This window comes from Rousettus aegyptiacus, unplaced genomic scaffold (assembly GCF_014176215.1).
Source record: "Rousettus aegyptiacus isolate mRouAeg1 unplaced genomic scaffold, mRouAeg1.p scaffold_m13_p_12, whole genome shotgun sequence".
In the NCBI taxonomy this organism is placed as follows: domain Eukaryota; kingdom Metazoa; phylum Chordata; class Mammalia; order Chiroptera; family Pteropodidae; genus Rousettus; species Rousettus aegyptiacus.
Genome location: NW_023416287.1, coordinates 39,516,789 through 39,534,150, shown reverse-complemented (window position 1 = coordinate 39,534,150; position 17,362 = coordinate 39,516,789). Strand labels below are relative to the sequence as shown.

The following is a 17,362-nucleotide window of genomic DNA, read 5'->3' as shown; positions in this document are numbered from 1 at the left end:
TGTTTCTTGTCCAGCCCAAATCACCAGTCACAATGGTTTGGTGTGTTTTTAAAAACTGTGTTCTTTGCTGTATCCCCAGTGTCCAGAACAGAGTCTGATACATAGCAGATGTTCAGTACATATTACTCAAAGAGGGAACAAATTTTGATGCATCTATCTCCCTTCCCTAACTTTGAACTTCTGGAACACAATAACCTGCCTTTTTCGTCAGTGCCAACACACAGTGGGTGCTTGCTTACACATTGGTTGAATTTGTCTCTACCACAGTGTAGAGACTCCAATAGTTTCATGAAGCTTCAGAAAAACCTTTGCAAGAAAGGTTCTCCCCAGGCAGACACTGGTGGGGACAGTCCCCTGCACCAATTGCAAAGTTCTTTCCCCAATGAGTAAGCATTTCATTAAAAGATGACTTCATGCGGGCTTACTCAATTTTATCATCAAAGAAATTTTACAGGTTTACAACATCCCTCCTATGGGGACCTAAGAATAGCAGAAATCAGGGGCAGCCCTTCCCTGAGAAAGGATTCAAACGCTGTAATCAAACTCGATGGAGCAATGCCAGAAACAGAGATGGCCATGTGGAAAACTAACCAGACCTAGCCTTGACAGAGCAGCTTGCTGGAGGACTTGGGAGTCCAGGGATATGACACTGACACTCTTGTGCTCAGTAGGGCTTTGCATGAGAAACACTAATTGCTCCAACATAGGCCATTATAGGCCATCAGGTCCTAGAAGTGAAACCAAGGCCCACAACTCCAGGGTCTCCTTCTTCCCCTTCCTCAATCCATGTCCCTTCTCCTGGGCCAGCAGTGCCTTTGAAGTGTGACTTTCCTGGCTCTCCTGACCTGGCCTTTCTTCAGCTGATGAGTGCCCTTCTAGACTTCCAGTGCATGTAGCTGCTTTCAGGGCCTGCCGCAGGGTGGGCCAGCTTAGGTGTGGGTGGGGACTGCAGTCTAACCACACAGAGGAGAGATCCCTAAAGTACAGATCCCTAGGGTCCCAGAGGGATTTCTAAGATCATGAAGTTACTTATTTATTCATTAGTTTACTCTACAACTACATTTCATTTCTGAGTATTTCCTATTGAAGCATACTGTGCTGGGTGCTGGAGATACAAGGGTGAGCCAATAGACATTCATTTCTAGACCCTACAGCAAAGAGGGAGAATTGTTACTCAGTTAGCTCAAAAATGCATGTCATTGGGCAAAGGGACAACTGCTATTGAGTGACTTTCTCCTCTAGTTCCTTTGGATCTCCCACAACTTTCTCTTGCCCCCAAAGAGAAATAGAATTCAGCAAAGTTGTCAGTTTCTTGACTTTTTAATTCAAGAATACATTATGCTGCAATAGCATATTAACCTTCTAATCTCAGTGGCTTGATGAAGCACAGATTTATTTCTTTAAATGTCCCAAGGCCCACAGTTATCTAGGGTAGCTCTCTTACAAGGAAAGGCTCAGGGACCCATTTCTCCATCTTGTGATTCCATCATTCCCCTCTTGAGAGATAGGGAACTAGAGTTACATGCAGGCTCTTAAATGCTTCAGCCTGACATTTCTGCTCACAGTCAATGGCCAGAAGAGTGGGGCGCACACAGGAGGTGGGAATCGCAAATGACAATGTGGACAGCACAGAAATATTTGAGGGGTAGCAAATGTCTCAGCTATCACCTTTTCCCACAAAATAAGTATTCCACAGCGAGGGGCAGAGGGTGAGAAGAGATGTGAAATTATACCCACTGGAGAAGTCTTCAAAGGTGACAACGGCTCCCTGCAAACAGCACCTGAATCACCAGCCCCTGGGTGCCCCTGAGAAAGAATCCAAGCAGAGAGACTGTCCTTTTGGGACCTTCCAGGGACCATCCACCGGCTGCAAACAGCGTGCTGTCCACAGACCTTCTAGCTAAGTAATTTCTTTGTGTGCAATCAGGTCTTCCACCTGACCCCAGAAAACTCACCAGTTCCTTTCAGTATCCCAGAACCCTATGGATGGAGGTGTGTGGGGAGGAGCCCTCTGCACCTGAGTAAGGTAAGAATTTACTGGACTGACCTGAGGTGAGCTGCTCTGCCCATCCCAAACGGTGGTGGCAAATAGTCCTGCTAAGTGAGACTGTGCGTTGAGATCAGGACTGCAAAGGGCGGGGACATGGCACCATGAGAAGGAGAGGCCAAGGAGGGCCACTGTGACCTAAAGGATGAGGGAGGGTTTAGTAGAAAAAGGAAAGGGTGACGGGAGAGAGCCCCCAAAGTTCATGGGAAATATTCAAGGGACTGAGAAGGACATAAATTGAGGTTGGCAAAGTGACCTGAGCAGGTGGGTTGTTGCCTCATCCAGGACAAACACTCATGTGTGAGTCCCTGAATTGGGAATGAGGCCCCTGGAGTAGGACTGAGAGACAGGGAGATGACAGGAAGAAGAGAAAGCAGCCTAGCCCATCCAGCAAAACTGGCCTCCGATTGTTTGATCCTACCAAACCTTCTGAGATTTAAGATATGAGTCTCAGAACTTCTGTCAGGGAAGGAGAAGCCCTTATCTGTAGGGGCTGCCTCATGGAGATATGGCGATCCCTCACTTTTGGATTGCCAGATGACCTCTCACCTGGGCATCTGGGAAGCCTTGGGCAAGAGGCGTCAACAAAGCAAGGCAGAAGCCACATCCAAATAGGCAAACATTCCAATGCCAGCTAAGCAATGTGTATTCTATTTCCTGCTTTGACAAGCATATTTCTAGAATGACCTGGAAGCCAGGTTCAAGTACAAAGCTCTTAGGTGCCTCAGGTTCTCATGCCTAATCACATATGTAGGACAGGCCTGGCTTCAAAGGGTCCTTAGGAGAAGCACAGAGCTGAATCTGTGCGGAACCAGACAGTTCTGTGTGGACTTTTTCTTTCTCTTCATTAAACTTTTAGAAGAAGTTAAATTTTTTTTTTTTCTTAGAACACATCTTCTAATCTTCCATCTTCATTTTAGACACTCCTTTCAGTGTTCTGGACACAACCAGGCTCTGATCTTGTGTAAGTATTCTCTGTTACTGGTGTTACTTGAATGATTTTTTACATTTGACAACCATGTAAATTTATTTTGATGTTTAATTATTTTTATTGCTATTTATGCTGACTTTAATTACTGGGGTTTTTGAACCTTTTAGAAATTTTAGGAAATTTTGCAGAACAAGTCAAGACAGGGCTTTTGTCTGGAAAAGCCACAGGGAGCTGCTTGTGTGGGAACACAAGTTGGGTAGGGCGCAGTCTCAAGAAATTAACAAGGCAGGGTGAATGGTGTTAGCCAGGTTGGCGGAAACTCAGATATGGTGCCTGCCTGCCTCTGCAGTCTGGGTAGTTTGAGGGCTCAGTAAAGAAGCAATGGCTTCTCCCATCACCTCAATCTGCAGAAAGCTGCCCCTCCCACCCTTGCCCTGAAGCCAGACAATTCAAGCCCCCCTCAGCCCCATACATCCCTGGCACCATTCATTCTAGCTGCTGCCCAGAGCTGGAGTTCAGAGCGAGTAATTTCATCAGGGAATAAGTCCATGTGTGGCCCTTTAAGAGGAATGCCTGGAGCTCCAGCAGTCCTCTATGTCACTCAGCTACAATCTCCACTGGTTTTCACAACCAGAAGTTGTGGGACTTCTCTCCCTGGCACTGGAGCTCTGGGCTTGGGAGCCTGGTGTAGGGCTGAGATCCCTTGCTCCTCGGAGGGGATCTTCATGGCTGAGATATCCCTCACCATTTTTAACCACCACATGAGGGTGTGGGACCAGCTCTTCTGCCTCTCTGCCCCTCCTACTAGTTGTGACAGGTCTTCTCTATTTCCCTAGCAATAGCACTTCTGTTCAGCTTGACTTTAGGTGGTTCTCAATGATGGTTGTTCTATAGTTTAGTTGTAATTTTGATGTAATCACGAGAGGAGGCAAGAACAACATTTTCCTGGTCTGCCGTCTTTATTGCAACTCCATATGTTGAAAACTTATCCTCCAAATGTGATAGTATTAGGCTGTGAGGCCTTTGAGCGGTGATTAGATCATGAGAGTGGAGGTCTCACGAAAGGGATTAGTGCCCTTATAAAAGAGACCCCACAGAGCTCATGTGATGACACATGAGAAGTCTGTGATTCCGAAGAGGGCCTTCACCAACCATGCTGGTACCCTGATCTCAGACTTCTAGTCTCCAGAACTGTAAGAAATAAATTTTGGTTGTTTATAAGTCACCCAGTGTGTATTGCGTTATGGCAACCAAAATGAACTATAAAACAATAAGTAAAATCACATGTTGGCCATTTTAATGGGGAATAGCAAGGAAAACCACACTGAATTCTAGGTTCTCATTGGGGGAGTTTCTAAAATATAGGAAATCAGGAGACACCATGAGTAATTCACAAGGCAAAGTAGAAGCATGGGGTGATCTCATTTTGCATCTGAACAGGAGGCCTCAGGAGTTTACCATAGGGGAACACAGGCTCCAAATTTGCAAAGAAAGTTCAGGTCATGTTCTTTGCACATAGACCTTGACAAGTTAATGTTTCCTTTGCAAGAAATGTACACATAGCAGCACCCAGTTACTGAGTTCCCAAACGACAAGCTGAATCATCCTTACACAACATAAAGTTAATCCTTTTCTCTACCTGGTCATTCACCCATGTGGTCCTGAGAACACTCATCCTCTAAACTTCCCCTGGATTAGAGCAGTAGCCCCATCTCCTTTCCTACAATACAGGTCTGTGCAAGCACCCACTATTCAACAGGCAGAGGCTCTCCTTGTTGGACACATCCTTCATCCACAGTCAGCCACTGGTGCCTTTTTTGAGTCAGGTCTTGCGCAGGCTCTGGGGTCCACAGATGAAGTAGCCTCTGACCTTGCCCTCGGGGGCCTTGCAACTGAAAAAGAGACAGACAGATAAGCACATGGAAAATTATATTAGAATGTGATTTGTGCTATAAATGAGGGAATTCCAAAGAAAGGAAAGCTGGGGAAGGCTTTCCAAAAGAGATAAATACGAGCCAATCTCTGAAGCATAAGCTGGGGTAGATGAGTGAAGGGACATTCCAGGCACCATGAATTGAACTGGCAGAGACAGGTTCAGCATGACTCATTCAGAGAGTATCATAAAGTTCTTGAATACAGAAGAACTGATTTCTACCACTCTCTACCCTCAGGCCCCATTTCTCGGTCTGGTCTATAAAATGGTTGATTCAGAAGCCATGCAGTGTCACTTCTGCCCTATTTCAGTTGTTAGAAGCAAGTCACCGAGCTCACCTCATGGGCTCAAGAAGTTGCACTCCTCTTGAAGGAGGAGGGAGTGTCAAAGAGTTCTTAAATTATCACAGTCCACCCAATGGCCACAAATTATTTACAGTCCTCTTACATGCAAAATATGCATACCCTTCCAAACACTTATTCCCCTAAAAGTCCCATCCAATTACAGAATGAAATCGAAGTCCAGAATTTTTACATCTAAAGTAGGTTCTGATGTGAAAGAGTCTCCTTGGGTGGATTTCCTTCAGTGTACCTCATTGGGTACAGTCACCCTCAATTTGTAGACCTGTGAGTTCCAGGGACAAATTGTCTGCATTCTTGTTCTCTGTCACCCCAACATACAATAGTGGGATAAGCATAGTATGACCACAACAGATATTATTGTTCAAAAGGGACAAGGATGGGACGCACATGGGTGTTGCTAGAGAACTGAGTTTGATGATTCTGAAGTCCATCTGGTCAGATGTTATAAGTTCCTTGATAGGAATTCATATCGACTCTGGCCTCTCCATACTCTTGGTTTCAACCCTTGGACTCTATTCTGCTCTGAAGTTGTCTTTTGTTTGCATGAAATCTAGCCCATGTTTGCATCTGTGGGCTTTCTTGGGCTGCTTCATGCAGTAGAATTGGGGCAGGGTGGGGTTCCAGAAGTCTCTCTTCATTTTATACTATCTCTGATCCTTTCAGTTTAAGCTTCAAGCTGGCACTATTTTATCAATATAATTCTTTTAAAAACTTTGTGTGTCTTCTGTGAATCTTACTGAGGTTCATTCATTTAGACAATGGGCATCTCTTTGAGATAAGCCCTTCTCTACTTTGGGCTTTGGCTGAATGACAACTTAGCTTCTTGGAAGTCTTACTGTTTAACTGAATATTTTAAGGTGCCACTTTTGATTTTTTTCAAGAACTTAACAAAGGATTTTACAGCCACACCCTTAGCTTCAACTTTAGACCATCTTTTCCTGGCACGGCCCCAGAATGAATCTCTACCTGGAAGTTGTTTATTAATTTTAGCATCATTTGACATCTAGAGAACCTGAGAATTTTCAAAACCAGTAACAGTTCTTCTTAGGGCATATCTCTTGTCTCTCACATTTTAGTATATCCAGCAAAAAGAAGCCAAAAAAGCAGCTTTAACATTCTGTCGGAAAATTTACTTAGCCAGATTACCTAGTCCATTAGGTATATTTTTCTACTTTCCATGTTACTGCAGGTGGCACTGTTGCTAAACTTTCAGCTCAAACTTCTCTCCTTTCCTGCTCATTATACCCCCTAAGACTATGGGGCCTTTCTGATTTTCTAACAACTTTATGGGGTGCCCAATCTGCAAGTCATTATTTTGATGATTCCTGCCTTCTCCATTCTAGCTTCAACGTTCTGCTCACACTACTTTCCCATTCTAGGCTCTTGACATTCAGTAATTTATCCTACAAATTTTATTGAGCACCTTTTGAACACAAGGCACTATACTAAGTGTTAGGGAATTCCTGAGACTAAGGTAGTCTTTGCCCTCATGTTTTAGTGGGTAAGACATGTCCATCAAATAATCCCAGGAGCCGTGATAAAATTATAATCAAGAGGGGTGCATGAAAGAAAATTAAAAACCCCTCTGTGGTCATATAATGAAGAATCTGCCCTAGCAAGTGAAAAGGAAAAGCTTCCCTGAAGATGTCACATTTAAGTAGGAATCTCCTGAAATGTGAATGAGGTTCCCTTGGGAACTAAGATGAATAGCCCATGAAAAGTTCATGAGTCAAGAAAGTTAATATACATGAAGGATAGCCAGGAGACCTGGAGACTGGAACAAAGAGAACAAGAAGAGAGTTCCTGGGAATAGGCTAGAGGGCTTAGTAGAGATATCTCAATCTTGGGTGTTTATCCTGGCATGTGGGATAACACACACGTTCAACACACGTTTAGCATCTACTATGTGCCATCGCTGTGTATTAGGAATACAACAGTGAATACATTGCACCAGTTTCCTACCCTCAAAGAGCTTAGAGTATAGTGGTAGAAACAGATAATAAACAAATAATGAACAAAAAAATCTCAGACACACAGTAAGTGTCGTGAAGGAAATATAACAGGGTTATGCAATAGTGGGTGACAGACTCCTTTAGACTGCGTAACCTAGAACAGCTTCTTTAAGATGTTGCATCAGATATTTGATATGAAAGCAGAAATGTGAAGGCAAGAGAGGGTGTGCCTCTGTAGTATTTGATAGATACTACACAGTATCTATCACAGGCCAGTGTAAAAGCCCTAAGGCTGGAGTAAGTTTGTTGTGTTCAGGCACTGAATAGAGGTCCAGGTAGCTGGAACTCAGAGTCAAAAGAAGTAAGGCTAGGAAGACAAAGAGAAGTCCAGCTTCAGGTATGACAGAAAGGGCATTACAGGTGGAAGCAGCCGCCTGAACAAAGGCTGGAAGTCAGGGAACAACTGGCAGCTTTATTCTCCTCTGTATTCTTTTGTTCCCTGACTTTCCTTGGCAGGGAGAGGAACAGATAACCCTGCCTGAGACAGGATTGGTCAGATTGAGAGCCAGGAGAGGGGTCTGTGGTATCCAGACTAGACAGAAGGGAGCACTAGGAGAAGGGTAATTGCCTGGAAAGGCGAGATGATCACTAGATAGGCAGAAACCCCCGATACATACAGACACAAAGTTACTGCCTCTCGAAGGTTCATGGAAGTTCAGAGAGCAAGGTTCTTGTTTGGCTCTGCACCATGTCCACAGTACAGGGTAGGAACTTGGCACTTTATTTTTGAGTGAGTGAGTGAGTGAGTGAGCAAGTGAGTGAAAATTACCCAATTTGGTGAGGTTCCTCTTACTAACCCAGCCTTGCAAGTACCCATAACCTCATGACACTTGGGCCTTTTTAAAGCCCTGTGAATTCTGGAAGGGTCTGTAGCAAGTTTTCTCTATAAACGCAAGCAGGCCCAGAGAAAGTGAGTGAGGCATCCAGCCTCGGTCTCACAGTTAGTGAGAGCCCTTTCAACACCCCGTTCAGAGTGACTTTCTATCTGCCCAGCGCCCCCGCCTTTCTCGCCTCCTCCTGGCGCCTCTCCCCTCTCCGGTTCTGGCCTTGGCTCTGGAGCTGAGCCGGGGACTGGCTGGGGCGGGTCCCACCTCTCCACCGCCCATGGCCAGCCTGAGCCAGCGCCAGTTTCCTGGACAAAGCTCTCAGAGGTCCCTTCTGTCCCGTGACGCCTGCGACTCCTTCCGCACTTGGTGAGTCCCTGCGCACCCAGACCCCCTGAGGAGGGTAGGCTGTCCCAGCTTGCTATGGGGGTTCCGGAGGCTCCATGAGCTTCACTGCAGGAATGCGGGTCTTGGGGTCCGGATCCAGGGTTACCTTTGAGGCAGCCGAGCCTCTAGTCTTGCCTGAGATCTTCAGGCTAAAGAACAGCGACAGGTGGCTGGGCAGAGAGGGCAGGACACTTAAAGGCGCAGGCACGTCCTGTGGAGTAGGTGTTACAAGCTTGGCTTACAGAAGAGAAAATTGAGGCTTGGAGAGAAAAGGGGACCAACCCAAGGTAATATGGGTGCCCCTAAGACATCCGCCCCTTTCCTAAGTCTCTCACCCCATTCTTGAGACTGGAAACGCTCCATCCACCTACCCCACCCCTGCACCCTGCTTCACTGGTCCTGTGCAGAGAAGCTTAGATCCCGGAGCCCCAGCAGGACCCCACAACGGGGTTCTTGGGGTTGCCCTACTCAGAGCCAAGCGCCTCCTCCTACCCCGTACCTGTCGGGGACCCTCATTTGCCATCTGCCTAAGAAAGGTAAGCATCCTTAGGTAAGGACAGAGTATTCTCAGACTTGGGGTTAAGAGTTGTGGAGCTTGGAGTCCCTCCCCATTCCCCTTACTCTGTGACCTTGGGCAAGTTTCTTAAGCTCTGAATCTTAAGTTTCTTTGGCTGAAATTGGCAGGGGTGGTAAATAATAGCACCTATCTTCTAAGGTTGCTTGAGAATTACATGAGATTATGCAGCATGTCTGGCCCTAGGAGGTCCTCTGTGAAAACTGATTGATTATTGACCTTTGCAACAATGTTGGGAGATACGAAGCTCAGAGATGAAGGTGATTCTCCAAGGATGAACCTAGGTCTATAGCCTCTGGTGGCCTTGATAGCATGCACTGCAGCCTGTCCTCTGTGCCCAGGACCTTAAGAAAGGCACGCTCCCAGGGGACCCCAGCTATGGGAACGGCAACTATGCTGCCTGCCAGGTACCAAGCTGAACAGGCTGATTGCAGGAAAGGAGTCAGCTTTGTGACCTTCAAGGGACAATTAGAGGAATGGGACATTTTGGGGCTGACGAAGCTCTGCAGCCTTCTAGAACTACATTCCTTGGTGGGTCCTAGGACTACAACCAGTGACCAGTCACCCAGAGCTGCGCTCCTGCACTTCACAGCTCCCCCTCAGGCAGGGTCTGATAGCTGGGTCCTGGGGAGCTGGCCCTGGATGGGAGTTGGGGTTAGGAGGCCTGAGAAGTAGGTACAGCCGGACTGCTGCCAAGGCTGCCCCACAGCTTCCCAGGCACTGCCTGGGGCAAGGACACTGAGCAGTGCCAAATCAAAAAGCATAGGCTGAGAGGTTGCCAGGCCGCTCACGTGGGTCTCTGTAGTCTCTTCTTCCTGGCTCCTCCCCTTCACTGCACCTGATCTTTCTTTGGCCAAGGGCCAAGTTTGACTGAGACCCCACCCATCACTCCTCAGTTGTGACTATAACCCCACTGGGTGGCTACCTGACTCTAACTTACTGCTTCCAAGGAGTCTGTTTTGTACCCCTTTATTTTTCGAAGTGGAATACATGCCAAGTGTAGGAAAAACAAACAAAAACAAACAGAAAAAAGATGACAGTCAGCAAAAACAAAGCAAAAACAACCCAGACCCCCAAAACTCTATCCAGTGACTTTTAACATTTCTATGTGAATCCTTCAGGCTTTTACCCCGCAAGTACATGAACATAGGCACTTGTATATGTACCTTAAAAAATTAGAGTGGTGTGTTTATTGTTGGGGTGTTTTGGTTTATAAATTCCTGGGCATGAAGCAGATTATGTTGTCATTTCTAACTGTTGTATCGCTTACACAGTGTTAATGTGTCATTGTGTTAAAATATTCATGTCTTTATTTGCTTGTTTGAACATAATTTAGAAGTGAAATTGCTGAGTCAGAAAAAAATCACTGTTTTTAAGATTTTTATGTTTATTGCACCAATTTACCAATGTCTCAAATTATCCATTTATCATATTCCACCATCAGTGGTACATAAGATTGTCCATTTTCCCATAGCTTAGCCAACATCGAATATTTATATTGCTTTACATATTATCCAATTTTATAAGAGAAAAATAATTTTCTGTTTTATTTTTCATTGTTTTGATTATTTGTTTTTGTCTATTAGCAACATTTTTTTGTTAAATTACTACAGAGACATCTAAAGTCTTCATGTATGAAAGTTTACTACATACTTTTACATTTTTCTTTTCGTATCCGGCGTGTATAGTGCAATATTTACCAGTATTTTCTAATATTTAATGTTTTCTTATATTTAATATTTTAAATATTTATTTTTAACACAGTTAAACTGTTGCAGTAAGGAATAAGCTAAAGAGCTAGATTTTATTTATTTATTTATTTATTTATTTATTATTTGTCTAATTAATTAACTTAGATATTTTTAGAACAATTTTGATTTTATAGAGAAACTGATCTGAGAGTACAGAAAGTTATCATACACTCCCTCCACCATGCCCCCCATCCCATTATTAACATCTTGCATTAATGTTAGTCTGGTACATTTGTTATACTTGGTAAGCCAATATTGATACATTATATTATCTAAAATCCACCATTCACATTCGGATTCACTCTTGGATTTTAATAAATGTACAATGATCTGCATCTGCCATTACAGTAGATAATGGTTTATTTACTGTAAAAAAAAAAAAAATCTCTGTGCTCCACCCGTTCATTCCTCCCTTTCCTCTAAAAACCCTGGCAACCACAGATCTTTTACTGTCTCCTTGGTTTTTCCATTTTGAGACTGTCATATAGTTGGAATCATACAGTAGGTAACTTTTTAATATTAGCTTCTTTCACTAAGCAACATGCATTTAAGCCTTTTCTATGTCTCTTTGTGGCTTGATCTTTTTTTTTTTTTCCAGCACTGAATAACATACCATTGTCTGGATGGTTTATTTATCCATTCACACACTGAAGGACATCTTGGTTGCTTTCAAGTTTTACTAACTATGAACAAATCTGCCATAAATTTGCATGTGCAGGTTTTTGTGTAGACATAAATTTTCAACTCAATTAAGTAAATACCAAAGACTGTGATTGCTGGATTATATGGAAAGAGTATGTTTAGGTTTATAAGAAACTGCAAAGTTATTTTCCAAAGTTGTTCTACCATTTTGCATTCCCACTAGCAATAAATAAGAGTTTCAATTGCTCCACATCCTTATCAGTACTTGGTGATGTCAATATTTTGTATTTTAGTCATTCAATAAGTAATTCATCATTGTTTTAATTTGCAATCCCCCATGACGTACGATGTTGAGCATCTTTTCATATGCTTTTTTGCCATCTGCATATCTTCTTGGTGATAGGTCTGTTCAAGTCTTTCCCCCATTTTTTAATTGGGTAGTTTGTTTTCTTCTTGCTGAGTTTTAAGGATTCTTTGTATATTTTGAATACCAGTGGCTTTATCAGATATGTGTTTTGCAAAGAGTTTTTCCCAATCTATGGTTTCTTTTCATTCTCTTAACAGTGTCTTCTACCAAGCAGAAGTTTTAAATTTTTTAAAAATTTATTATTTGTTTATGGTTACTTACAATTGTAGTATATATTCTGCATGTCTGTGTATCTGTCCCTCTTTCTCTATCTTTCTATCTCATCTTTAAGCTTTGCCATGATAATCATTCTTATCTGAAGAGTATATGATTTATGGTTGTGCTATAATGTAGGCAAACATTTTTTAATTGCAGAGATAGAATGATTAATTTTGTATTTATATTCATTTTATATTGGATTCTTTTAGATAAAGCAGTTCACATTGTGCACTTTTTCTTTTTTTTGATTTGGGGTAATCATCAATGCAAGATTCTTTTAGAAAGGGTAAAAATGTAAAACTTGAGTTGAACATTCTCCAATGGAATATATTTGATAGAAATTTTATTATTATGTTTAATTAATAACTTTGTACTAATTATAAAGGACATTTTAAAAGCTTGATTATGTTTCTGAGGTTTGCAATTTTAAAATTCATTTCATTACAGCTATTATTTTCTTCCCTTGTGATTGCAAAATCATGTGTTCCTATTTTAAAGAAAATATATCTCCAAATTTTAATAACTGAACACAACTATTTAAAAAACATTCTCTTTTAGTCTTTGTTTTGCGAGTATACTTATATGGCTTTGTATTCCCTTTTTAAAGTATTTTTAAATCTTTTCAATTACAGTTGGCATACGATATTATATTAATTTCAGGTGTATAACATAGTGATTAAATGACATTTATATAACTTACAAAGTAATCAGCCTGATAAATCTAGTACTCATCTGACACCGTATATAGTTATTAAATATTATTGACTATATTCCTGATGCTATATTTTACATCCCTACAACTATTTGTAACTGCCAGAAGTTTTAAATTTTAATGAAGCCCAATTTATTATATTTTTCTTTCATGAATTGTGCTTTTGGTGTTGTACCTAAAAAGCTGAACCCAAGGTCACCTAGATATTCTCCTTTATTATCTTCTAGGACTTTTACATTGCTACATTTTATATTTTGGTCTGTGAATGATTTTGAGTGATTTTTTTTTCATGTAGATATCCATTGTTCAAGAATTATTTGTTGAAAGATCTATCTTTTCTCCATTGTATTGCTTTTGCTGTGTTGTCAATGATCAGTTGACTATTTGTGTCAGTCTATTTCTGGGTTCTCTGTTCTATCTATTGATCTACTTGTTTATTCTTTTGCAAATACCATAACGTCTTCATTACTGCAGCTTCATAGTAAGTGTTGAACTCATGTAGTATCAGCTCTTTGACTTTGCTCCTCTCCTTCAATATTGTGTTGGGTATTCCAGGTCTTTTGCCTTTCCACATAAACTTTAGAATCGGTTTGTTGATATCCATAAAATAACTTGCTTGGATTTTGATTGGGATTGTGTTGAATCTATAGATCAATTTGGACAGAACTGGTATCTTAACAATGTTGAGTTTTCCTATTCATGGACATGGGATACCTCTTCATTTATTTAGGTTTTATTTTATTCTTTCATCAGAGTCATGTGGTTTTCCTCATAGAAATTTTGAATATACTTTGTTAGATTTATACTGAAATAATTTTATTTTTTGTGCTAATGTAAAAGTTCTTGTGTTTTAAATTTCAAATCCCAATTTTTTATTGCTGACATGTAAGAACCAATTGACTTTTGTATATTAATCTTGTATCCTGGAAACTCGCTATAACTGCTTATTAGTTCCAGGATATTTGTTGATTCTTTGAGATTTATTGCATAGACAGTCATGTTATCTGTGAACAAAAACAGATTATTTCTTCCTTCCCAATCTGTAGACATTTTATTTACTTTTCTATCTTATTGAATTTCCAGTAGGATGTTGAATAAGATTAATGAGAGGGAACACGCTTGCCTTATTCCTGATCTTAGTGGGAAAGTTTCTAGTTTTTCACCATTAGGTATGAAGTTAGCTGGAGGTTTTTTGTAAACGTTCTTTATCAAGTTAAATTCCTTTCTATTTCTAGCTTGCTTAGAATTTTTATCATAGATGAGATTTTACTTTCTCAAATGCTTTTTTTTTACTTCTATTTATGTATTCATATGATTTTTCTTTTTTAATCTGTTGATGTAATTAATTACAATAATTGATTTTTGAATGTTCAATATCTGGAGTAAATCCCATTTGTTTTTGGTGTATAACTCTTTTTACACATTGTTGGATTCAATTTGTTAATATATTGTTGAGGATATTAATGTCTATGTTAATGAAAAATATTAGTCTGTACTTTCCCTCTCTTGTTCTGTTTTTGGTTTTTGTATTTGGGTAATGCTTTCCTGATAGAAAAAGTTAGAAAATATTTTCTCTGCTTTTATTTTATGAAACAGATGGAAAAGAATTGGTATAATTCCTTCCTTAAATGTTTGGTGTAACTCATCAGTGATTCCTGGTGCTTTCTCTTTTAGGATGGTATTCATTATTGACTCAATATTTTTAAGAAATATAGGCCTATTCAGATTATGTGTTTCTTCTTGTGTGAATTTTGGTAAGTTGAATCTTTTAAGGAATTGTTTCATTTCATCTAATGTCAAATATATAGGTACATAGTTATTTATAATATTTTTTATTATTATTTTAATGACCAGGGATCAGTAGTAATGCCACTTCTTTCATTTTTGCTGTTAGTAATTTGTATCTTCTCTATTTTCTTTCTTAGTCTGGCTAGAGGCTTGCCAATTTTATTCATGTTTCAAGAGAAACTTCTTTTTGTTTTGTTATTTTTTCTATTGATTTACTGTTTTTGATTTCTTGATTTTTGCTCTAGTTTTTGTTATTTCTTTTTCTCTGTTTACTTTTGATTTAATTTTCTCTTGTTTTTCTAGTTTCCTAAGGCAAAAGGTTATTTTATTGATTTTAGATATTTTTCTTTATCAATATATGCATTTAATATTATAAATTCCCTCTACACACTGCTTTTGCTGCATTCCACAAATTTTGTTAAGTTATATTTTCATTTTCATCTTGTTCCAACTATTTAAAAATTTTTCTTGAGACTTCTTTGACCCACATGTTGTTGTTATTGATTTCTAGTAATTCCAGTGTGGTCTAAGATTATACTTCATAAGATTTCCATTCTTTGAAATCTGTTAGAGTGTGTTTTATTATCTATCTTGGTGACTGTTCCATATGAACTTGAAATGAATGTATATTCTGCTGTGGTTGGATGAAGTATTCTGTAAATGTCAATTACACATAGCTTACTGAGGGTGCTGTTCAGTTCACCTGTGTCCTGACTGATTTCCTACTTGTTGGATCTCTCAGAAGGAATTGATAGAGGGATTTAAGTCTCTAATTATGCTAGTGGATTTGTCTGTATCACCTTGCAATTCTATCAGTTTTTGCTTCACATATTTTGATTCTCTGTTGTTAGGCATATCCACATTATTATATCTTCTCAGAGAACCGAACCCTTTATGGTTATGTATTATCTCTTTTGATCCCTAATAACTTTCCTTGCTTTAAAGTATTTTTTGTCTGAAGTTAATAGTTACATATTTTTTTTCAATGAGCGATATGAGGGCATATCTTTCTCCATCTCTTTACTTTTAATATATCTGTGTTCTTATAGACAACATATAGTTGAGTTTTGATTTGTTATCCGCTGTGATAGTCTTTGTGTTTTAATTGGTGGATTTAGACCATTGATGTTCAAAGTGATTATCAATATAGTTGGGTTAATATCAAACATATTTATTACTGTTTTCTATCTATTGTTTTTTGTTTTTGTTTTTGTTTTTTTTTACTTTTTTCTTTTTGGTCTGTTATTTACTTTCTGACTTCTCTGGTTTTAACTGAATATATTATATAATTCAATTTCTTCTCTCTTAGCATCTTTTCTAACTACATGGTATGAAATTGTAAATTGACTACAAAAAATGGAAAAATCACAAATATGTGAATATTAAACAACATGCTACTGAACAACTATTGGGTCAATGAAGTAATTAAAGAAGAAATATAAAAATGCAGACACATGAAAATGAAAATATGACCTAACAAAATCTATCGGATGAAAAAAAGTTATACTAAGAGAGAAGTTTATAGCAACACAGGCTTACTTCAAGAAAAAAGAAAAATCTCAAATAAACAATCTAACTTTATATCCAAAGGAACTAGATAAAGAAGAACAACAAAGTCCAAAGTCAATAGAAAGATGGAAATAATGAATAATCAGAGCAGAAATAAATGGAATAGAAATTTAAAAGACAACAGAAAAGATCAGTGAAACTAAGAGTTGGATTTCTGAAAAGATAATAAAGTTGACAAACCTTTAACTAGACTCATTAAGAAAAAAGAGAGAAGGCTCAAATAACCAAAATCAGAAACAAAAGGGAAGTTACAACAGGTACCACAGAAATACAAAGCATCCTAAAAAACTATTATAAACAATATGCTAATGAATTAGAAAAGCTAGAGAAAATGGATAAATTCTTAGAATTATATAACCTTCCCAGACTGAACCATAAAGAAATAGAAAATCTGAAGAGACTGATCTCTAGTAAGGATATAGAAGCAGTAATCAAAAAACTCCCAAAAAACAAAAGTCCAAGATCAGACAGCTTCACTGGTTAATTCTACCAAATATTCAAAGAAGATTTAATAAAAAGTTCTCTCAAACTCTTCCAAAAAACTGGAGAGGGAGGGAAGACTGCCAAACTAATTTTATGAAGCCAACATTACCCTGGTGCCAAAATCAGACAAAGACAACACACAAAAAAGAAAATTACAGATCAATATTCCTGGTGAACATAGATGTAAAAAATTATCAACAAAATATTTGCAAACTGAATACAATACATTAAAAAGATCATACACCATGATCACGTGGGATTTATTCTGGGGATGCAAGGATCACTCAACATCTGCAAATCAATCAATGCAATCCACTACATTAATAAAATAAAAGCTAAAAACCATATGATTGATGGTCATCTTAATAGATGCCAAAAAGCATTTGACAAAATTGAACGTGCATTTATGATTTTAAAAAAAACCTCACGATAAAATGGGCATAGAACGAAAGTTGCTCGACAAATAAAGACCACATATGACAAACCCATAACTAGTATTATACTCAACAGAAAGCCTTTCCTCCAAGATCAGGAACAAGACAAGGTGTCTACTCTTGCCACTATCAGTCAATGTTGTATTGAAATTCCTAGCTAGGGCAATCAGACAATAAAAATAAATAAATAAATAAAAGGCATCCAAATTGGAAAGGAGAAAGTAAAGATGAGACTTTTTGTGGATGTTATGATTTTATATATGGAAAATTTTAAAGATTCCACTAAAA

General features: G+C 39.3%; 1 protein-coding gene across 3 annotated transcripts in view; it reads left to right on the top strand.

The window, feature by feature from the left end:
- Window positions 1–2,799: 2,799 nt before the first annotated feature.
- Window positions 2,800–17,362, top strand: part of ALDH1L1 (aldehyde dehydrogenase 1 family member L1) — a 75,615-nt gene continuing 61,052 nt past the window's right edge. The window contains exon 1 of one of the 3 annotated variants that reach the window (XM_016160544.2): window positions 2,800–3,011. The gene's annotated coding sequence lies outside the window, so the exon portion shown is untranslated. Of the gene's footprint in view, window positions 3,012–8,106; window positions 8,479–8,527; window positions 9,033–17,362 lie in introns of those variants that run through there. The other 2 variants (XM_016160543.2, XM_016160546.2) reach the window with 2 other exon arrangements.